Raw genomic sequence first — 12,009 nt, forward strand, 5'->3', positions numbered from 1 at the left:
AGTGGGTTTTTTTTGTAGGGGGGGAAAGAAATATTTATTTGTTTATGTGACACCCGTTAATTATTGAATACATACATCATAAAATGAAGCAGTGTCCTTAGTAAAATTTTGTTAGGATAACCGAGCTACCATTCAAAGGCCTTCCTGCTAGTTCAATGTAGCTGTTTAACTCCACAATAGACACGACACGTTTCATCAGAGCAATACTTATTTCAAAAGCTGTGATTGACATTGACCATACAATAGCTAATAAGGGTATAATCGATTATTATAATGCAGGGGCCCTTGACTATCGATTTTTTTCCGCTTTGTTTTATTTTAAGTTTAATACCTAGATTTTTATCAATTAAATATATATGGAGGGGAAATAAACCTGAGTTTTTTTAGTTTATTTTTTGTCCTACTTTATGTGGGTGAAGTGAGATCATATTTTCAACTTTAATAGTGCATATAATATTAATAATAATAATAATCTTTATTTAGTCTGGTATTGATCCCTTCAGAATAACATACAGGCTTTAGAGCCTTAGAGTGAAGTACAAAATAAGAAAGAAATTATAACGCGTCATAAAACATAATAAAATAATGAATTTGAAAAGATTAAAATGAACAACAATAATTAACAGAATATATAAAATAAGAATGGAACAAATAAAGTTAAACCATATGTCATATCATAAAACATAAGATGTTAAACACATCTAATAATAAATAATAGAAAACAAAAATGATAAAAATGTAATTAAACTAAAAATAATAAATGAAAAGGTACAATTTCTGCTTATATGCATATTTTAGAATAAACTAAATTCTGACTACGAATGAAGGAGGGAGTAGAATTCCATAGAATGAGGAACAATGATGTTTTATAGGTGATTATTTTTTTCGATTTATATACCTACCTCCCAGCGCTGGTCTTATATTGAAAATCTGTGGTAGTAACAATTGAAATCTCGGGAACAATTTTTTTTTAATCCGTTTAATTATTACTGCCTCAGTGTCTTTTAAAATTGTAGTGACACAGATAAAGCTTATATTAATTTTAATTGAATAATGATTAATATGTCAAGATTGACAAGCTTGACTATTGGTAACTTATAATCACAGAAATGAAAACCATTTCGAACTAATTATGATTTGAATTATTTATAGTTCAAATGATTCTTATTAGTTTGATTAGACAGTTCCATTGGATCCATGGTTCTTTAAAAGATAATGATTTAAAATACTGAAGTAAAACAAATTTGTTTTCATGGAATGGAACCCTCAGTTCGAGGATTCCATTCCACCAGGATGTCACAAAATTTTTCGATACTTTTTTTTATGGAAGATGGAGAAATAATGGACTATTAAATATTGAACAGCTAACTCAAACTAAGAAATTAAGTAGAGAACTAAGGGCAAAGGAAGAGGATTTAAAAGACGCGTTTCGTACTTTTGGAATTCTGAGGTTAAGGAATGAAGATTTCTGTGCGACAACCTATTAAAGCTATGGAATGAAATAATTGGTTGAAAGCCTGTTTCTAGACTAAGGTTGAAGATGGTTTAATCACAAGCCAATCTCTAGCCATGCATTATCCACAATCCAAAGCGTCGTTAATTATCAACATTATAGAGGCTTTGAAGATGTTAAATTTCTCCCAAAATTATGTCCATATCCTATTATTTATTTTTTTATTAATAGAGTTTTTCTCTATAGATCGGCTAAAAATTCTTGTCTCTTAATCCGCATATTCGCATTTTTATTCCGGAACGATCCTTTACCCTATAAACACTCATTTCCTAATAGCGACTATTACGAAATCTTATATAGATTAAGGCTATATTTAATCATTTTAACAAAAAAATTTCAAAATTCAACTCTTATAAAAGCAAATCCGTTTCAGTGTGCTCATCAGAAAATTTACTCACTTGCCTATTTAGAGTTGAAATTAAATATTCGTCCGTTTCACAACAGCAATATGTTATTTTTTGAACTATTCTTTAAATTTAAATTCTCTGAGCTATATGTACTACTTGTTGATATTTAATGGTAGCTTTATATACAGCTATTCATTAATTGAATAAAATTAATTACTACACAGCGTTCTTAATATTAAAAAGAAACTGATAAGCAATACTTTATACAGAGGTAGATACTCCGTTTTACTTATACTTACTTAATAAATATAAAATGGGACTTATTTTCCCTGTGAAATAGATTGGATACAGTTTTTTCCGTTGCGGATAGTGATGATTTCTAAATTATTAATCAAACAGCCCTTTTTTAAATAATATTAATATAAAAATATTTCTAATATCTTTAGCTAATTCGTCCATTCACAATTCTTTCATTATATCCATATTACCGTTCTTACTTTTAGAAATTTATTTTTAACCCGAAAATATATTTTTCTTCTTTTCTTCTTCAGTCAATTTTATTATTCATAGCTCATATTTTTCCGTTTCTTCATTGCCACTAATTGTTAGATAAGTTGAATTAAACTCTCCATCAAAAGTTTTTTTTTTTTTTTTTTTTTTTTTTTTTTTTTTTTTTTTTTTTTTTTTTTAATTGATAGATTTATTTATTGATAGATATTACAATCTGCCACACAGTTGTGGGCAATAGGTAATATTGATGAATGATCTCATACATACTAAAATAAAAAAAAAACTAAAATAAATAAGTAAAAAAAAAAAAACTCTCTTAAAATATATACAAACAAAAGAATAGACAAGTGAACATAATCAGACTATCTGTATGAAAAATAAATAAATAAAATAACATAATGATAAAATAATATACACAATATTTCTCCATCAAAAGTATCACAACACTTTGAAATATTTAGATTTTACAAAAATGTCTATTTTTTCATAATAAAGAAAGGTTCTAAAGTCTATAATAAACATTTTTAAACTGGACATAAACATGTTTTATTAAAATAAACTACATTTCTTCCAATAAACAAAAAAAGTTAGAAAACTTACTTTTTAAACGTTTCCTTTTTTACAATTTTAACTTTTAAATTACAATTTAAATTTTTAATTTACATTTAATAAGACGTAATGCTTCAATTACTGCTTCCACTCGTCTTGGCATACTTATAAAAAGATTTTGAAAAATCTTGGGGTATGTTGTCTCTCCCCTCCAGTTGCCTTTAGCATTTCAAGGGTATAATATAAGGAAGTGAATCTCGTGACCAATCCTTTCTTTTGAGACAATCCTAAACGTAATCGGGTTAAGGTTAGGACTTCTTGCTGCCTAATCAATGATATAGATATTTGTGGTGTTCAGGTACTCAGAAATACATCTTGCCTTGTGAGGACGGACATTATCATGCATGAGCAACTATTCAGAGCCTATGAACGGCATAAAAGGCACTATCTTGAAGAATCATTTCTACATACCTCAAAGTATTCAAGGCCACTCCTTGGATATGCACTACATTGGTACGTGCCTCCCAAGATACGCCGCCCCAGAAAATGGTAGACTCTCTCCCCATCCCCAAATGGCTCAGTTTCTAACGTGCAGCACTGACTATACCGTTTTCCAGGCCTTCTCTAAACTCTTCCACGGCCATCTGGACTGTCAAGGCCCACTCTCGTCTTATCAGTGAATACAACTTTTTTCCATTCCTCCGAAGTCCAAGATTGCTGTTCCCTTGTAAATCTCAATCTCATTACACGGTGTTCAGCGTTGTCAAGACCTAAATCGGTTTTCGGTTTTAACGAAAAAGGTGCTGTATCATTACAAGCATATGCCTACTTTATATACGCAGTTTGTTAGATTCGTTTGGCTTTTTGTTTATGAGCTAGACTGCTCACATATACACTCAACACGCGTCTAGACTCTAATAAAAAGTATATTTCTATTGGAAACAAGTATTTGAAATTTTTCACGAATAATTCCTCATACTATTCATTATCAGAAAACATAGTAAAATCAAAATATTGATTTAACCACATTTAACCATAATTTTATTCACATGAAATAAAGGTCATCTAGATGAATTTTTGTTAAAATAATTTAAACTTTTTTAAAATCTGCAATAATTATGTTTTCAATTTCAGGAAGTTTTTATATATACATATACAAAGCAGCAATATTGATGCATGGACAACCTTTTTTTCCTCTATAAGTTTTTATTAGAGTCCTTGAAGTTAATGTGATTATTTTCTGTCTAGGTTTGACATATCCCACAACTTGGTCTCGGAGTTGGTCATGCAATGTTCTCTTAAGTAGGTTTTCTGATTGATTGAGAGTAAAATGTCTCGTTTCCAATCCAATATCGTTTGGTATTTCTATTTCTTAGAAGATAGATCAAGATTATTTCAATGTATCTATCAACCAATTCTGTTAAAATATTTTGATTGTTTTAGTCAATCCATTTTATGATTTTTTTTTTGCATCGAGCTGAGTTTTTATTTCCATTAATGCTCAAGTTATTTTATATTAAATTTTTTTATCCCGTCTAATACTATAATAAATTCTGTCTCTAAAGGCTTACGATTCTATTGACCGCCAAAAGCTGTATAATATTTTTTCTAGAGCAGGTCTTAGTGAGTCGTTTAATAAATTTCGACTTTAATCATTATTCTGAGAAGTTTGAGATACCATCGGGTTTAAAACAAGACGATTATTTATCTTTTATCTAATTTAATTTAGAAGAATGCATGTGGTGCATACTGAAAAATGTTCGACTGTAATTAGGTGAATATACGTGCTGGCTTATGCTAATGAGCTGATATAATTAGGTGCAGACGTGGAAACTAGAAACAACGAAATTGATGAGGAAATATAAGCGAAGGTTGAAGGCAGAAAATTCTTGTTAATTTTTAATTTCGAAATTGCTTAGCTCGCTTCTTCTGTCTAGAAACTTAAAAGGTAGAATTGCGTGAATTAAAACTATTAAACGGATGAGAAACGTGGCCTCTTACACTGAGGGAGAAATAGTGCTTTAAGGATTATGAAAATAAAATGTCACATAAAATATTCGGACCGAAAAAGAATGAGTTATTTAGAGAATTTAGAAAGCTACACAACGCCGAATTGAGGGAACTGCAACCGGTAAATATAATTCAAGTTTACATTGCGACAAATAAGATTGGTATTATAGGTTGCGGGGATTAGTAACAGATGGGGTCAATAAAAACTGAACCAACTGGTATACGTTCTAGGTGTAGACCGAAGCGTGGGTGGGAGGGTTGTGTCAAGACTGATCTCGTAGATTTAGGTTTTGAAGTCACTGGACTGATGTATTCAGACAGCAATTGGTGGTTTCTTCATGGAACCTTCAGGTTAGCTAAGTGTTTATGATTATTATTAAATTCTCTCTCTAACTATCGAGTTGTCAGATTTTCATGACTGTGTCTCGTTGCCTTAGTGGAACCGTTTATATGATTAAAATTTAGTTTTTCTGATTCTCTTACACAGAAGGTCTAGGTCAGTGGTGCATTGTAGTTAGCCCTAGGTGGTTCTGTAAAATGAAAAATCATAATGTAAACATTTGTGTTGAATATAAAAAGAAAAAAAAACAATAAATGATATTAAATCACAACTAAAATCCAATAATATAATATGTCGAAAATTAATTATTATTAATAGAAGTTGACTTTAGCGATAGAATTGAGTTATTTTTTATTGTATGGCAGAACTTAAATTAAAAACAAATTTTCGTCAAACATACTAAATAAAATATATATATTTGTCAGTACATTTGATTTGTGTGCTAAATAAGGGGAAAAAATTGTCGTTCTTGTTAAATGATTGAGCAAATACGAAAACCAAAAGACATCTTTTTAAGAAAAAAACAAATCAGATTCAGTCTTGACAACAATTAATATGAATTTTCAAATCATCATTGGCAACATTTTTTTTAATATACTAATGTAGAAAAAAAAATACTGGACTATCAAAGTGGGATAAAATATTTTTCAGGAAGAAATAAAGTTTATGATCGTTTTGGGCATCTCAAAAAAAAAAATTCTCAACTACGAATTTTCATTGTAATCGTTAAATAATTTGTTGTTATTTGTTGCTTAACATTTTCGCCTTATTGGACCTTTGATCTTTTTTCTTAGATTGCAAACATTTATATAGCTGCAACACGACTCTTACAATCTACACGAAACTTATAAATCTTTAAGAACCCTCTTAACTGCATGAAATGCTATAAACCGGATCTGGGTAAGCAAACTAGAAGTGGAGATATATAATAAAATTTAATTTGACATATTTTTTTCTTTTATCTATCTTCTATTATTTCTTATATCTTTTAGATTGTGTTTTATTTAGATTAAGGCATAAAATTAAAAAAATATCGATATGAGTTTAGAGAACGGAAATTTTTATTTCCAACATTTGTAGTAAATTTAGATAAAATTATGAGAAGTTGTGATTTTTTTTTGTGTGTGTGAAAGCAAGGTATTGTTAGAAAATAAATATCTTCCGAAAATTGCTATTTTATTTATTAATGTTTTTTTTTCAAATGAAAATTTGTATTTAAGAGTATTAAGAGACTCTAAAAATCAATTTGATTTGATTTTTACTTAAAAGAAAATGTTGTTATCTACTAAACTGGAAGTTTCTTTTGGCTTATGTAATTGTATACTTTTAAACTCATTTAATACGGTAACTAATTTTTTGTTTGAATGATATATCGCTCTCCCAGTTCAACATTGTAACATAAAAAAAGGTTATTTTTAGATATGTATTTAATCTTAGCAATTAGTGTAAGATCTATATAGTAAAACATATCTCATAAAATTTCAGTAAAAAAAAAATCATTCGAAATATTATAGTTTTGAACTATATAGATATTACCCTTATTGCTAAGATTAGACGCTAATCTCAAAATCACCATTTTTTGAAACGCTGTTGATATGGCAACCACTAAATGCATATAGAGCAAAGATGAAATACAATAATATAAAGAATTTCTAAAATTATTTAATATATATTTTTTATTTCTTCCTATGGCCCATCGACAAGAAGCAGATAACACGTTTCTAATATTTTTCGATCTAGAATCTCAAAAAAAAAATCATTGAAATCGGTGATGCGTTTCTCTTGTCAGTGGAATATCCTCTTGGTATGGAGTCAGAAAATGTGATTTGCTTTAATGTGAATTAGCTGAGATATATAGAAAATAACCAATGAGGCTTTATGAAAGTAATTATATTCTTTGTAAAATTAAAAGTTGATTCGAATCTATAGGGGTCTGCTTATAATTTCCTGAGGCTCAAATATTTTTTTTACGCGATTTATTTTTTACTTAAAGTTTCAAAAATGTAGGCTTTTCCATAATGTAATAAAAACGGTTAAATGAATAAATATCTAAAAAAAACATCGTTGATGTCTACAGTCATCCTACTTATTTTGCGAGAAACGGCAATAGGAACATGATGAAACTCCTGGTGTTCTACCTGGAGGAGTTGCTTGGGACTAGATTGAAGGAGGAGGCTTAGATGATTAATTCCTCCAATCGATTAGCCAATACTTAATCTCCGACCTTAAACCTCGTTAGCGATACAGGGCTTATGTCGATTACAGTCTAGCAGATTGGTCAAGCGTGCATTCATTCACTGGGGCTTAAAGCTTGTAATCAAGAAAGCGATATTAAATTTATACCATGAGAATTTGGTAATATATTCTAAATGACATAATTTGGAATGGTGGTTCCATCGTATTCAACTTTAGAATTAACTCCTCAAATAGTTTCGTAACAATTTTCTGAACATCGTTTTATCTCACAGGATCTTGTTTTTATCATCAACTTTCAAGTTGATTCCTCAATTAATCTTAGATCAATTTTCTGAGCATCTTTTCATCATCCACTACCTTCTTTTTTATTACCAACTTTAGAATGAACCCCTCAAATACTTTTGGAACAATTTCCTAAACATCTTTCTTGTGAGATATTCCTTGTTTATTATCAATGTCATTCCCTATGATCCTGCAAAGCTATACAGATGGTCTGTAACATAATGTTAATGATAATGCTATATAAAAAATATATATACGATAAACCAATACTACCTATATTATTGGTTTTTATTATTATACAATATATTAATTATTATAGGGAGCATGGTGACAACGTGGTAAGGCGCGGTGCTACTAACTCCAAGGACCTTGGTTCGAATACGGCAGGGCGGAAAATTATTTTCTGTTACACTATAGCCGGGAGTCAATCCTGTGGGTTCTGGAGCCCTCCTGGGATCCAATCAGCCTCTTATATTAGGCACCCTTAATTGTGTACAAATCTGGCGGTCGAGTGTGATTCTGACAAAATCACCTCCTTACATAACCGCTGATCTAGTAACAGTACTGAACCTCTGACTCTTGATGGTATGTAGCTGTACATATTTTAATTTTAATAATTTTTTATATTTTTATATAACGCATTAGTTAATATAAATTCATATTTGAACAAAAAGAACTTGAGAATTGTATGAAAGGTTTATATCTTGTTCGTTTATACAAAAGATAATTCCTAGTTTTGGGCCGTCTGTAGCTCAGGTGGTTAGGTGTAGGTCTATTAATATGAGCTATGCGGGCGGCGCTGTTTCGAATCCGGCCTTGGGGCCTCGACTTCTTTCATTGAGTCGCGGTTCCACAAAATGAATAACTTGACTTTTCCACAGCATGATTAGAATAGGCTGGTCACCTGTAGATAACCCCCCCATATGTCAAAAGGCAGTGTAGGATTCCAATGGGAGTCTTTGGCCGACGAATAAGGGGAAAAAAAATCCTAGTTTGCTTTCTCTCTCCAAAACTAAAATAATTAATAAATATTTTTATACACTTATTTGTTGGTTGAAATTATCATTTGCATTAGTTTACACAATATTAAAGCTACAATTCAGACTTATGCCTTTTACATCTCTATAAAATTGATTTCATCCCTTTATTAAAAATTGTGTTTTAATTAATATAAGTGTCACACTGTATTAAAAAGACTAAATTTCATATTACCATATATATCTTTATCGTTTTTTTTATTTTCATTACATTCCACATTTTTATCAACCTTCCATCTATTTTATTATTTTCTTTTTTATAATAAATTAATATGAAACGAGGATTTTAATGAAATTCAGTCCCTTTAATACAAGCTAACAAAAAAATTTGAATATGCAATTTAATTCCTTTTTTTTTATTAAAAAACAGATTTTAAAAAAGTGACGAACTAAAAATTCAAATAGAAATAAAATACACATGAGACAAACAAGAATTATAGAGAAGAGAAGATATAATAAATTATTATTGTATAAAGTGATGTAAATGTTTGTATCATAATTCTATTATAGAATTAAGTGTGTAATTATATTCTTTATTTATTATAAAAATGTTAGAGAAGTGCTCCGAATCGTAGATTTAAAAAATGTTATTTGTATTAATATAAAATGTTTTGGAAAGTACTTTTTACTAAAATATTTAAATAATAAAATTGCGACTCGGATAAGAAATGGTAAATAACCTGTTAAATCTAAGTAAGTAACTTGTTAAACAGTTTAAAATGTTTTTTTTTTTTGTAAGAACAAAAAATATTAGGTGTTTGAACATTGATTTATTGATATCGATTCGAACAATTAATTAATTAATTTTTAAATTAATACTTTTTTATTCTGGTAAAGATAAAGATGATGTAATGTAACTTCCGAACAATGAATTGAATGGCCTAAGTTCAAGAACGGGACACAGAATTTGTCAATAGAAGTCGGGAACTGAAACAGGTCATGATTGTAAATACTACAGTGTAGTTAATTTGTATGGCGGGAATGATTTATTTTTAAGAATTTTTACTTCACCAAAAGGTCTCTATTCATTTGTTAAATGTTTCATACTTTTCTTCGATTGTATGAAATCTACTTTCCTTTTATGGGTTGAAGTTGTAAAATGTTTGGATCTCCGGATGGATCAGTTTAGTTTCTACTCAATTCAATATATGTTTTCGTAGCTAACTTTTTCAATTACTGTTTCCAATACTCATGTATCATTTTTAAAATATTAAACCTATTAACTTAAAATCTCTGTTGAGCCCTGAAATATTAGACTCCACGTGTCTCTCAAGTAATTGTTCAAAGGCCGAATTGATAATTCCTGGATTATGATTAAGTCACCTTTTAGGTTGAGAAGTTCGGAAACTGGGATATTAATCATTTTCTAAAAAACTCATGAAGAAGATTCTCTTCAAAGCGCGAAGGATGAAAAAAAAAGTTACTTCTTGAAAAAGTTTTAAGTAAAGAGACTGAAAAAGATGATGAGGCTTCTGCAATTTATATACTTTTAAATATTAAAATGATTATTTTTGTCGTTATTAATAACAGAGGTAGATTATTATTATCATTATAAGACCTCGCACGATGTATTAGGAAATACATCGCGTGTTTCTTGACGTGGTTTTTTCATAGGGTGGGTTCGCCACTCCCACGCCAATTTTTTTTTAGCGCCACCATTGGCTAACGGGCCTCCCAAATGCCCGGAGGAGGTTGTGATTTAGTTTTGTATCATTTTTTGCTTGAAAAAGCCCGGTGGGACTGGGACTCGATCTGACAACCTTTGGGTAGGTAGAATGGTGTGTTGCCACGCTGCTGCTGCTATCCTCTACAGAGGTCGATTATACGTTTAAAATTCATTTTACTAGTATTTATAAAAAACATATATATATATCTGTACCTCGGAGGGATACAACACTATGTCCATTTTTTTCCATATTGACTTTATTACAGAGTTAAAATCAGCTTTTCTCATATTTCTTAGAGAAATAGAGCACTATGTCCAAAACCAGTTAGAACCGGATATAGCATGTTTTAAAACAACACCAAGTCCACTTTCATTTAGAGGGATAGAACACCACTTGGTGTTTTATCCTTCTGAAGCATGTGAATTACTAATGGACATAGTGTTGTATCCCTCCGAGGTACAGATATATATATAGTAATTTTCATTGTGTGTGTTTCGTAAATTTTCTGTAAAAAAAAAATTAAGAATGTAAATATTATTCACATGTTATAATTATTTATTTTTTGGAGCGAAGTTTTATACAATTGTAAAAAAGGATCTCATATGGCCTTTTTCGTTTACCTAATAACGGAATTATTAATCGCTGAAGGTATACTTGAATTGAGCTGGTGTAAGAAAAGTGTACCCTTTTTGAAATAACGAATAATATAACTCAAAAAGTATTCATTTTATGGTAAATTATGTATGTAGTTACATACAATTGCGTAAAATCAAAAGGGAAACTATTAAAATCGGATCATTATAAGCAGGTATTCAGCATATGAGATTTTGTTTCCATGTTTCTGTCGTATTTATGGAAACATTATTGGCTTTTTTACTGTATTGAAGGTGCATCGAAAACGACCAAGCGTAAACTCACGTTGTGATTATCTGTTTCATAATCTTTATATTTATTTTGCGGCAAAATCAATCTTGACTGTCCCGTTCTTAGGCTGTGTAGCCAAATAGAAATAAATAAATCTATGAATATATAAAAGAGATAAAGTATCCGTTTTTACAAAAATTATAATTATATATTATGTTAAACTTATTAGGAAGAGTATGTAATGAAATGTAGAAACCACAATAGGTTATCAGGAATTATTTATTTCATACAGTGAATGTTTCCCGCTTAGGAGATCGTAGAGGCTCAGCAAGAAATAATTTGACAAAAGAAAAAAGAAAAGATGACTTAAATTTCTACCTACTCTTTTAAATTCATAATTTATGTAATTATTCATAATTTTTTCAGGTGGCCATTCAATTTTTTTAAGACTTTTAACTTATGTAAAACATAAGAGCTGAATTAAGCCTTTCATCTGTGCCAAGGCGTTCACTAAATTATTCACTTGCCTATTGATTCTTTTTAAGTTTAATTAAAAATTTACATGAGCCATTACTGCAATTAGAGTGCGTAAATGGGGTTGCTGAGACCTTACCAATTAATAATTTAATAGTCTTTAATTGTTAAATATCCCTTGAAAAGACTTATATGGGTAATAATTTTGAATGAATATATG

At 29.7% G+C, this 12,009-nt stretch overlaps 1 protein-coding gene across 4 annotated transcripts in view; it reads left to right on the forward strand.

Annotated features, from left to right (window-relative positions):
• Nucleotides 1-12,009, forward strand: part of LOC106692784 (histamine H2 receptor) — a 581,552-nt gene that overhangs the window by 318,319 nt on the left and 251,224 nt on the right. The window lies entirely within an intron of this gene.

Source organism: Halyomorpha halys, unplaced genomic scaffold (genome assembly GCF_000696795.3).
Source record: "Halyomorpha halys isolate HHAL.00 unplaced genomic scaffold, Hhal_1.1 Scaffold71.1, whole genome shotgun sequence".
Classification (NCBI taxonomy): Eukaryota; Metazoa; Arthropoda; class Insecta; order Hemiptera; family Pentatomidae; genus Halyomorpha; species Halyomorpha halys.